Source organism: Phascolarctos cinereus, unplaced genomic scaffold (genome assembly GCF_003287225.1).
Source record: "Phascolarctos cinereus isolate Bilbo 61053 unplaced genomic scaffold, phaCin_HiC Scaffold_9;HRSCAF=440, whole genome shotgun sequence".
NCBI lineage: Eukaryota > Metazoa > Chordata > Mammalia > Diprotodontia > Phascolarctidae > Phascolarctos > Phascolarctos cinereus.
The window spans coordinates 62,170,681-62,183,605 of NW_027556402.1; positions in this window are offsets into that span (position 1 = coordinate 62,170,681).

The following is a 12,925-nucleotide window of genomic DNA, read 5'->3' on the forward strand; positions in this document are numbered from 1 at the left end:
AAAGTACAAAGTGACTGTGGGGAAGGGAGCACACTACCTTTATTTCAGTCTTGGACAGGAGCATCAAGATCAATGGTTTCAAGATTGGTAGATCATGTCATATTAAAAAGCAAACAATTTCAGTTGTGTGAAAGTGGAGCAGGCTGCCTTGATGAGTTTCCCACCTGCACAGACCACTTGTGAGAGATGACACCTCAGGTCTAAGGGTGTCACATTTGCTTTAAAGCCTAGTGTCAGATGCTCTGATGCCAGAGAAAAGAGTTTTCAGGTTAAAAGAGTATTAACCTATGCTATGCTAACCGATGAATGTGATTTGCTTCAGCAATACATTTTGCAATGTCAAATTTCTTTATACTATAAAATCCATGAGTGCTTTTTAGATAGCTGTGAATATATTACAACCAAGACAGTGAAGAAAATATAGGGGAAGACTAGGATCCATGGGTATCATTGCTGGTGCAGAAACATGTTTTCCTCTTCTCACAAAACTTTTATTCTTTGAAGGAGCCTGTGAAGTTAACCTCTTCACATGACTTGAAAATCCAGAATTTGTACATCATTCTTGGCTAAAAGTATAGGGGCTTTGAATAATGCTCCCGGGGCAAAGAGGTGTTGCTGAAAATGCCCTAAGGCAGAGAGAGAGGCTAAGTTGTTTTCCCTTTGGGCCACACTGGTAGACACAGTTCCATATACATAGGATGGCTGGGAAGGAGGCAAGTGTGAGACATTCATGATTGCCATCATGATTCCCTGGTTTTCCACTTAGTGGAAGAATTTTAAGTTGTTTCACTAATGTCTGATGTGTGAAAAATGTAATTATTGGGGGCAGCAAAGTATTCCCCAAATGATTTATCTGCTTCATCTGTTTCTTGTCTTTTCCAGTAAGCCTTAGCCAGAGGACAAATTTTCCCAAAATAGGGTTTTACTTTGGGTGACCAAGATACAAATACTATCACGTTAAATGTGGGACCAGATTTGACATCTTCCCCACTGATTTTGTGTAGTAAGGGATAAGCAAGGGGAATAAAGTTAAGGTAGAAAAGCTGGGATATAAAGAACAATTTAACAGGATTTCAAAAGGAGTTGATGGTGGGAGGAATCAAATTCAACTGTGAGCAAGAAATGAACAGAGGAAAGACATTCCAATAGGGTCAAAGGCTGAGAAGTAGAGAAGGAAATCATTCTAACAGACTTAACCTGAGTCAAGTGGGAGGGAAGGAATGGTACTCAAAGGACTCCAAAGAAATAACTAGAAGGAAAATAGGGAACAGAATAATATGAGTGAAGAAGAGAAGGGGAGAGGCCATAAAGACTGAAAGTAATGAGCAGCTGAGTGTTCACAATCTTGGGGAGATAAGGCAAGAGCAATTGAAAAGTGGTTGAGAGACTGCAGGCAAAGTATCAGGGACTTACAAAAGAGAGACAGTGGCCCTAAGAACTGAGATAAAAGTTGGAAAAGCTGAGAGACAGAGAGAAGGCTGTCTCTCAGCTTCTACTTTCCTCTCCAGGGAGTGCCAGCCTTCTGTTTCTGCTCCAAGGGTATTTTTATGTATTTACACTCTTTGTACCATCTGCTATTTCCTGCCTGACTCATTACTGAAATCCCACCACATGCTAAAACAACAGAACTCTCAGTATACCATTTATGCTATTTCCCTGGGAGTGAAATTCTCAACACTCCTGTATGCAATTATCTCTACTGTACTGACTTCAGAAATGATATGATATCCTAGTGAATAAAGGAGAGGACGGCTTACCCTTTTGTCTGTTATTCCTTGGCACAACATTTTGCCCTCAGTTACTGCCCTCTTGTATGTAGTCCCTAAATGAATGGCTTTAAATGGAGGTATAAATAAATTCAGGACAAACTAGGAGACCTTTTCATAAGTTCATATTCACTGTTGTTTTGAGACAGAGGTAAATAGGATTATATCAGAGACATTTCAGTGAGTACTAAACAGCTGGGAAATTTAATGAGGATACATTTTTGTCTTGTTCTTTTACAGGGGAAAAAGGGGAGCTTTGGAAACAAACACAAAACTGTTTTCTTACATAAAGAAAAGCTTAAGGGTGGAGAACCAATTTACCAAACTTGATCCAGAGGCAAATGTTTATGTTCAAATGATAAACCCCTGTTTAAAAAAAAAAAAAGGAATAAAATTAAATTGCTGACAGAGCCTCAAACCATCAGGGCATAAGTAAACCCTTCTTTGGAAAACCTGTTCAGATTGAAGTTTTCTGTTTTTGCAGGGAAGAGAAAAACTGACTCCACGAAAATCAAAGTAAAAAGGATAGTTTTAACTGTATTTATTGTTATTTCTATCCATGATCGGGCAATGGGTTAGGGGAAATGAGAATAGGAATCATAACCATGAGTTCAAGAGAACAGCTGTTGGTTCTGAATTCATACCATTGAGTGTGAAGAAGTATGAAAAACATTGATTTGGATATAGATGAATGAAACGGGTGTACAGTTGTCAAAGGCTTCCATCAGGTTTATTGTTAACGCAGTAGCACTGTTTTCTTAGATAAGCATGGAAGCTAAAAAAAAAAAATTACAACCACTAGACCAAAAATTTTTGAAACCAACCCCAGAGGATAATACTGTGGAGTATTCTGCTCATTTGCTTGATTCATATTACCAACCTAAAATTGTGTGGAGGCAAGAATAAAGGTTGCATACACCAATAAAGTAAGTATATTTTATGTGTTTGTAAAATGAGGACATCTTTGATATTTGAAATTATCCCTGTCAACCTGAAGACTATTTTTTTCTACTTCAGAATGCATAATTGCAGGAAAAGGATTTAATATTTGCATGATATCCTAAACTCTATATGTGTAAGGGGATGCCAATTTCTAGAAATTGACAGAATGAAATATTTTATAATTAACATCTTTAACTACCCATCCTTTGCTATTATTTACTTTCAATGGTTTTAAATTAAGTGCTTTTTTTTCTTAAAGAACAGAAATGAAGTCAATGAGGAAATGTGCATCAAGTCATCCATTATAACCTCTTGTTTCTGCCCTTTTCCTATGTTAATGATATATATGTGTGTGTATATATATGTACATGTGTGTATATATGTGTGTGTGCATGTGTGTACACATTTATATGTATGTATATGTATATACCTTTCAAACATGATGCCATGTTCCACTCTACTTTCCTACTACCTATTCTAAAGTTCTTTAACAAGAACATTTCCATGAAAATGAGATATTGTGACTCCTTAGACTTACTATCTTATACTGAGTCCAGCAGGGAACTATTCAAAATAATCAGCAGTACAAGAAAATTGTGCATCTATCATTGTCTAATGATTTAGCCTGTATAGCAGACAGATGATATTGTGAATACTAATATTGTTAGGTTGCCTTCTCTATTTCAATTACAGGGGGGATAAAACAATAACAAACAAACAAAAAAATCACGTCAATCATTCCAAGAGTACTTCTCTTTTTAACAACATTAGCAGTATTGTGAATGACTCTTCTTCCTCTTCTTTTCAATTTGAGCTTTAACATTACATTCTTTTATAGAACTACCAAAAACCTTTTTTTATTTTTTTTAAGTTTTGCATTAAATGTATTTAAGATTACAGACTAAGCAGGCATTCTTGCCTATAGGATAAAGGGCACAATGTTGTTGTCTTCATTAGCATTAGCAAGATTTCAATGTACAAATACGAAAAAGAGGAAGGAAGATAAAAATTATGTTCAACTGCAGACACTGGTGTGTTTTTTTAAGCTCATCTGAACCTCACATAGTCATTTCTAGAAAAAAAGAATGTTCCAATTAAGAAATTGGACATAGCAGTTTTAAACCAGAAATTTACAGTTATCCCTTTCACATCATGGGGGTACCCCCACAATCTGGAAAATCTGTGTAAAATTTTTTGGCTTTCTTTTCATGCCAGAGAGGAAGCCTCAATTATTATGGTATTAAAAGATAAAATACGTTATAATACTATACATATATTTTATGCATTTCTGAGTTTCTAAACCTTTTCTGTGGCATTTACAGGCCTTCACATGTTGTCTCTGGCTTCCACAAAACTCTCCCAAAATTCCCATTTGATTTTTTATGCTGACCCTCAATATATCAAAACTGCAATGAGAAAAGTTACAATGTGGAATGGATAACTAATTCTCTCTTTGTCTTTGAAAGTCTTTCTGCTGAGCATCCATCTATTCTTCATTTTCTTGTTTGTTCACTTCAATGAGTAACAGTTTAACCCTGTGGGTACTCTCCTATGGGTAGCCTTACAAGACTGAACTTACTGCTCTATGCATTAAGTCTCTGTTTCCGGTAGATGCGATCAGAGGTAGAGATCAAATTTGGATGACCTCTATAAAACAGGTGATGGGCATATCTGTGATGCCAAATCTCTAAGCAGTTATTGAGATGACCAACTCACTGAATCTTTCCCCCTCTTCTAAAATTCAGAGTGGCAAAAGTTTAACCAGAAACGTGTAGTTAGCTCTGAGACGGGCCAACCCTGGCTAAGAGTGGGCAATGCTGCACTCTATCTTCACTCAGGTTAAGTCTGCATAACCAAGCAGAATTCAATAGGAAGAATCAGTTCAGTTCATTCAGTCTGCTGCAGCTCCTGAAGACTCTCCCATAAGTGTCAAGGATGGTTGCTTCCTGGATGATCTGCCAAAAAAGTGGAACCAAGAGAATAGACATTTAGAAAAACAGACTGAGAATTAAAAAAATTGCATGGTTCAACTAATCATGGGACTTGTATCCAGGCAATCTTTTGTATTTGGAGTCTCAATGGTAAATGGATGATTATACGTGTATTTTTTTACCCTCTGCACCAATTTACCTCAATTGATTCCTTTTCCAAATGTTCATCTTCTGACATGTATACACAGCTGCAATTATTGTTCTAGATTCCTGACTGACGCTCTCATTTAAAATCATAAAGGACAAAGTCAAACACTAGCTCTCAAATTTCCTTATCTTACGAGCTTCTCACACTCTCACCCCTGAGATCAGTCCCCTATCTATTTTATCACACAGGTCAACTTCAACACCTTTTCCACAACTATAAATCACTTTTTATTTGTTTTAGGGGAGTTGTAATCTAGAGCTGTTTTTCCATTGTTGTTAAGAATTTTCTGGGGTGGAACCTCCTCCCACCACCATACATATCAACTTGCTATAACCTATATAGGCTTAGAGAGTTTGCAAACCACTGAAAGGTTAAGAGACTTATCCAGGGGCAGCTAGGTGGCACAGTGGATAGAGCTCTGGCCTTGGAGTCAGGAGGACCTGAGTTCAAATCCAGCCTCAGACACTTGACACTTCCTAATTGTGTGACCCTGGGTAAGTCACTTAACCCCAATTACCTCGAAAGAAAGAAAGAAAGAAAGAAAGAAAGAAGGAAGGAAAGAAGGAAGGAAAGAAAGAAAGAAAGAAAGAAAGAAAGAAAGAAAGAAAGAAAGAAAGAAAGAAAGAAAGACAGACAGAAAGAAGGAAGGAAGGAAAGAAGGAAGGAAAGAAAGAAAGAAAGAACGAAGGAAGGAAGGAAAGAAGGAAGGAAAGAAAGAAGGAAGGAAAGAAAGAAAGAAAGAAAGAAAGAAAGAAAGAAAGAAAGAAAGAAAGAAAGAAAGAACTATAGCTAAGTTCTGACCAATGCAACTAATCAATCCCCTTAGGTAGAGATGCGTATTCCACTATCATAATTTTGTGAAATATGCTTTTTTCCTGTCCAATTGAAATATTCAGTACAAATTCAATAATGTGACCACATCAAGGAATTAATTACTCACACTAATTGGGACCAAAGTAGCTATACAAAGTCTTTCTCTCTCTCTCTCTTTCTCTCTCTCTATATAATATATACATACATAGGTGTGTATATATACATATATACATATACATACACACACACACACACACACACACACACATAAATAATGCTGTGCTGGCTCTTAATATGGACCAGAAGTGTCAAACACAAGACCTGGAGGCCACAATTCAGCCTTACACTCCTGAGTATTGCCCTAAATAGATTAAAATGTAATTAGGAAATATTTTACCAAATAAATAACATACATAATGTTAACATGTGGTTTTCTAAGTCGATAAAAACTGTAAGGATCTTAATGTATCATTTATTGGTCCATTTCTATTTGATTTTGACATCACTCCCCCAGACCACTACTGAGTGACCAATACTCATAATTTATTTTTTGTATTGTCATTGATCAATCATTATAAAATAGTGTTACTATAGCAAACACATAAAAATCTCACCTGTGAAAATTGCTTCCCAGAAGGTAACAAACTACAATAAAAAGAACATTGACTCTAGAGTCAGAGAACCTGAGTTCAAATTCAACTTCTGATGATTTCTTTCCATATGATCTTGGCTGAATCACTTAATCTCCCTGAAGCTTTCTTTTCTTCACCTATAACGTAAGAAGGTTGAGCTAGATAGCCTCTCAGGACCCTTCAAGTTATATATCTAGGATTTTATTTATACCTACCCAAATGAAGGTTCTGCTTCTCAAAATCATCACCTTAAGAGGCAGTTGAAGTGTAGGTCTCAGTCATTCTAGTCAGGTAAATTAGGTTCAGGATTGGAATAAAATGAAATAATTGAACACCATCCAGCCATTAGTTTTATATCTATGTTGACTTTATCCTATCATGGATAGTCTATTTAGCAAGGATATGTCATTGATTCTGTTGGATATAGCTTGCTTGACTCTGTATTGACCATAGTCATGTTCAAATGAAAAAGGGGAAGCTCATGATTCCTTAGCTGCTATCATTTGTACTTAGAACTATAGAAAGTAACATCCATGGTTCAAACCCATAGTGCCCTGAGACAATTAAGTCTCAAGAATGATATCAATACCTTTTCAGGAAAAATAAGCTTGCCTTGCCCTGAAGTAAGTAAGGCTCTAGGAAAAGCTAGCCCAGCCTATGTGGTCAAGGCATAAATTATTCTTACCATAGAGGGTATACATTTATCACACTGATCTCACAGTTGTTTAAAGCACTTTTGACTCTCTAAGAACCTTTGGAGTTGTTTATCTTCAATGGTAGCCAATGTCTCCTCTCTCTAAGAATGAACTTGATTTTATAAATAGCCAGAATGAGGATGGGGCAAAGAGACAGAAAGAAAAAGACAGAGACAAAGACACAGAGAGATAGAGACAGAAAGATAGAAACAGAGAGAGACAGAGAGATAAGGAAACAGACAGAAAGACAAAGACGGAGAGAGAGAGAGAGAGAGAGAGAGAGAGAGAGAGAGAGAGAGAGAGAGAGAGAGAGAGGAAGAAAGGAAAGAAGGAAGGAAAGAAGGAAGGAAGGAAGGAAGGAAGGAAGGAAGGAAGGAAGGAAGGAAGGAAGGAAGGAAGGAAGGAAGGAAGGAAGGAAAATAATGGGAAAGTATTTATTAAGTGCTTACTATGTGACAGGCCCTGTACTAAGTTCTGGGGATTTTTTTTCCTTAAGACAGTATTCAAAATTAAGTAGTTTGTACAGTAATAAGAGAAGATAAGACATGTAAAGAAGTAGAATATTAGGACAATTGACTGCAATATCCTTATCAGTAAATTTGGTATTGATTTTAATATTCCTAACAATTTTTCTAGTATAAGGGGCTATCCCTAACTCCTCAATCCCATTTTAATTAACAAAATACCTCTGAGACTTTTTTCAGATGATCCAACTATTAAAGACAAAAATTAAGCATGAACAAAGCCTGGTTACTTTGGGTATGACTAACTAAACGTCGTACTGTTATTCAGCTCTGAAAGTAGTTGTAATAGTGAAATACCCAAAATGGAATTTTCACTAAGTAGAATGAGAGTACAAACTCCTAAGTTAAGAACTTTGAAAGATAACATACATTCTGGTATATGTCAAGGGCCTGAAATTTCATCAGTGTGAAAACTCCCTCCATGGATGTTTTCTTTAACAAAATCCTACAGAGTTATGTGCAGCTCACAAAGGCTAAATGTTTTGCCCAAGGTCCCACAGCCAACAAAATTTAAGAGGAGGCATCTCAACTTAGAAATTTCTTACTCTAAGTGCAGCATTCATCCCCCATGTAAGCATTGCTTTTTTAAGTTCTGAAACGATGGTTGAAAAATAAATCACATTTCTTTATACAGTGCATATGCTTATGAAAGTTGATGGCCTGTGGCTACTTGGCAAAGTCCAAGAAATCAAAAATAGTATTATACACAGTTGAGGGCTTGGTTGTGAAAAAACAATATGTAGTTTTAAAAATAGACAGTTTTTTAGATTTTTATTCTTGACTTAAGAGTATGAATGAGTTAATGGCGAAGGATCTTGTTTAAAAAGTATTTTGTTGCAAAAAATAATTTGAAAATCTAATGAGAAATTAGCAAGGAAGGAAGTGTGCAAATGTGGGTGGGGGGATAGAAAATGCATCTTCCATTCAAAAGGAAAACAAAAAAGGTTTACAGGACTAAGATAATCCTGACAATATATGGAGGAGGGGAGAATGTTCTTAGCTGTTCTTTATTGGGGTTAGGTAGATATTTTGAAATAGAAATGTGCTGTTGAAAATGGCTTTCTCGAGCAACAACAGATTCTACAACCTGAAAAATTAACCTGACTGGCCAATAGGCCAGATTTAGAACATTTGTTAGCACTGAAAGTAAAATAACTTAGACACTTGACAAAAACCAAAAGAGCCTGTTCTTTGACAAGACTAAATGAGTGTTCTATTTCAAATCCAAGAAAATTTAATTTAGATGTTTCTGATGTGATCAAAATGTTTGCCTTATTTATCACAATCATTTTTTTAAACTAGTTCCATTTAGACTGGCCAGCAATTCTTTACACATTGTTTTATTTTCTCCCCTGTAGCATTACTTATCACTGGGTGATCCTATCTATATGCAATGGAAAAGTCAAAGAGTTCCACAAAAATGACATTTGTTGGAATCATATGATGTGATAAGAAGTCTAAAGTGTTAAGAAATTTCCAACTTTTTTAAGAAATGGAAAATATACAAGATTGCACCTGGACAGTAAACATAATTCATTTCTTGGAGATTAGTTCTTTCCTACTGTTGAAGAGTAATTTAGTTCCCTAAACATAGAAAAATTCAAATGCTCAAAATTCTCATTGAAACTTAGAATATAAAATAACAACAGGTCAAAAGAAACACGGTGGTTAATGACCATTACCTTTGTCAGAAAGATCTGAGCTTGAATTCTGCCTTTAAAACATAATGGCTCTGTGACTCAGAACATCACTTAAGTTCTCAGTGCCACAAGCAACTCTCTAAATCTGGAGGTTGTTGAAGTTCATTGGCAGAAGTTATTTCCTTGTTATGAGTTCCTTTCACCAATGTAAGCACAGGTGTAGAACAAATTAATAATAAAAAGCTCATATTTATAAAAAACACTTTAGATTTAACTCACAAAACATCCATGATATAGTTAGTAGAGTGTTATTTTACCCATTTCCTTAAAGAGATAGTATTATAGTCACAAATAGTTTAAATAACTTACCCATGTCATACAGTTAAAGGATATCAGAACCAGAAATCAAAAAGTAGACAAGAATTTGGGTGGTAAAGTAGTGTGACTGCTTAAAATGAAGTCAGAAAGCCCTGATTTTGAATGCTGAGTCACACACTGCTTTCTTTGGGTCTTTGTTTGCATATCTACGAAACAAGTAGAATGGACTTGATGACCTAAGAAAGTCAAGCTTCCCTTGAAGCTTCTCTGATCATATGAAAACTAACATAATGTTCCTCTGCCATATTTTCTCACCTTTAAAACGGATGCAGTGATTTTGATCCACCTTATAGTCGTATTATTAGAAATAATAAGAATTAAAACACAGTGTTATAAAACTTACAAATATATACTCTAAAGAAGTGCTAAAGGCTAATGTTGAATCTTATTTGCCTAAAGTGTTCAAACTGATTTAACAACTTCTCCATTGCAGGAGAAAAGTAATTATGGAGGTAGGGAGAAAGGATTATTAACAAATACAATTATCCTTTCCCCAATACTGTTTCAACATATTGCAGGTAAGCATAAGAAATTAAATGGGAATTTGGGGGGAGTTTTGTGGAAGCCACAGACAAAATGTGAAGGCCAGCAGAAGGTACAGTAAAAAGTTTAGGAACTCAGAAATACATAAAATATATGTATAGTATTGTACAATATCAATGTATTTTAGATTTTAATATCATAGTAGCAATTCAGACATTTTCTCTGGTATGAAGGTGGACCGAAAAATTTGACGTGGATTTTCCAGATTGTAGGAGTGCCATTCCCCCAAACCCTGCAATGTAGAAGATTTCAAAGATTTCATTTCAAAGGTAGAAATATCTTCTGTAAAATTTCTCAGAAACTAAGGCCTAATATCAATAGTTCAACTCTGAGGAGGAAATCCAAAGTACACATAAAGTCCTAATGAAATAAGGCAGAAAGAGACAAGATAGAAGTCATACCAAATGGATTCCTATGTGATCTCTTTTTTCCCATTATTTATTTATTTTTAGTTTTCAACATGTACTTCCACAAGATTTTCAGTTCCAAATTTTCACCCCATCTCGCCCCTCCCCCACCCCAAGATGGCATGCATTCTGAATATCCCTTCCCCTAGTCTGCCCTCCCTTCTATCTCTTCCCCTTCTATTTTCCTGTAGAGCAGGATAGATTTCTGTACCCCAATTTCCTATATTTCTTATTTCCCAGTTGCATATGAGAACATTTTTTTTAAACATGTGTTTTTAAAACTTCGGGTTCCAAATTTTCTCTCTTCCTCCCTCCCCACCCACCCTCATTGAAAAGGCAAGCAATTCAATATAGGTTATACATGTGCAGTTATGTAAAACACTTCCACAATAGTCATGTTGTGAAAAACTATTTTCCTTAATCCTATCCTGCCCCCCATTTATTCTATTCTTTCTTTTGACCTTGCCCCTCCTCAGAAATGTTTGCTTCTGATAACCTCCTTTCCCAATCTGCCCCCTCTCTATCATTCCCCTGCTTTCTTGTCCCCTTCTCCCCCTATTTTCCCATAGGGTAAGACAGATTTCCATGCCCAATTGAGTGTGTATGTTATTCCCTCCTTAAGCCAAATCCTATGAGAATAAGATTCACTCATTCCCTCTCACCTTCCCCTGTTTCCTCTCCGCTGTAAGAGCCTTTTTTTTGTTTTTTGTGAGATAATTTACGCCATTCTACCTCTCCCTTTCTCCTACTCCCAGTATAATCCTCTCTTGCCCCTTAATTTTATTCTCCAGATATGATCCCTTCATCTTCAATTCACCCTGTGCCCTCTATCAATCATCTATCTCTATCTCTATATCTATATCGATAGATATAGATATACATACATATAATTTTTTCCCTCCAACTACTCTAATACTGATAAAGGTCTCATGAGTTATAAATATCATCTTTTCATGCAGGAATGTAAACAGTTCAACCTTAATAAGTCTCTTATGATTTCTCTTTCCTTTTTACCTCTTCATGTTCCACTTGAGTCCTGTATTTGAAAGTCAAATTTTCTATTCAGCTCTGGTCTTTTCATCAAGAATGCTTGAAAGTCCTCTATTTCACTGAATGACCATTTTTTACCCTGAAGGATTATACTCAGTTTTGCTGGGTAGGTGATTCTTGGTTGTAATCCTATCGCCTTTGCCCTCTGGAATATTATATCCCATGCCCTTTGGTCCCTTATTATAGAAGCTGCTAAATCTTGTGTTATCCTGATTGTTTCCACAATACTTGAATTGTTTCTTTCTGGCTGCTTATAATATTTTCCCCTTGACCTGGAAACTCTGGAATTTGGCTACAATGTTCCTAAGAGTTTTTCTTTGGGGATCTCTTTCAGGAGGAGATCGGTGAATTCTTTCAATTTCTATTTTGCCGTCTGGTTCTAATATATCAGGGCAGTTTTCCTTCATAATTTCTTGAAAGATGATGTCTAGGCTCTTTTTTTGATCATGGCTTTCAGATACTCCAAAAGTCCACCAACCATTAAAATAAATTGCTCACATGTGAAAAATAAGTGAAAATGCCACATTTTAAGGAGAGAAAAATCATGAAACAACAAATTTACCTTTTTTAAAAAATAAAACAATGATAAAAGCAATCTAGTACCAAGTTCTAAGGAAGTTAAACCTTGAGAAACAGTTTCTAGGTAATGAATAATAAATTTGTTGCTTTATTGATGTATTGATTTATTATACCCCTTTAGGGTAGCTAGCAATCAGTAAATTAATAGTCAGTGATTTCTCTTGGTAACCAAAGACAAGTCTATAGGGAGTCTGAAAACTTTAAATACTTTTTGAAAAATAATGCCCCTAATGAGTAAACAATCAACTCTCATTGGTGGATATTTAATGAGTAGGAGGGATAGAAGTCTTCAGCTCCTCCTACTGAGAATGTCTTTGATCCTGAGACTCAGCCATCTCCAGCAATCTGGACAGGAGAATCCATCTCCACCTAACCCCTCTGGTATTGGTTTTCTCTTTTGTGAGGTGGGCCACCCTAAACTCTAATGGAGCAGTACAAAGAAAGGGGCTTCTTCCCCCTGAGTAAGAACTTGCACAGACTGGATTGTATGCATATTCTAAACAGAAGTTGGGTCTCCTAGTTGAGAGGGGTACTGCCAGGATTGTAGAGCATATTCCTTGAGGGCTAGGACAATCTCATCAATCAATCATGTCCTTCAGAGACTGACTTTTTATAGCCTATGGGCCTTGAAAGAGAAATAAAGGATAAAATTAATATTAATTTAATTGATTATTAATATTAATAATTAATTATCAATATAATAGTAAAAGGATTTCTCTCAAAATTCATTAAATATTGTTAACCAAACCAAACCAGTCTATAACCTTTAGAAGGCTTGAACCAACAGAGCAGAGCAGGCAAAAGACAGGAGAGTCAG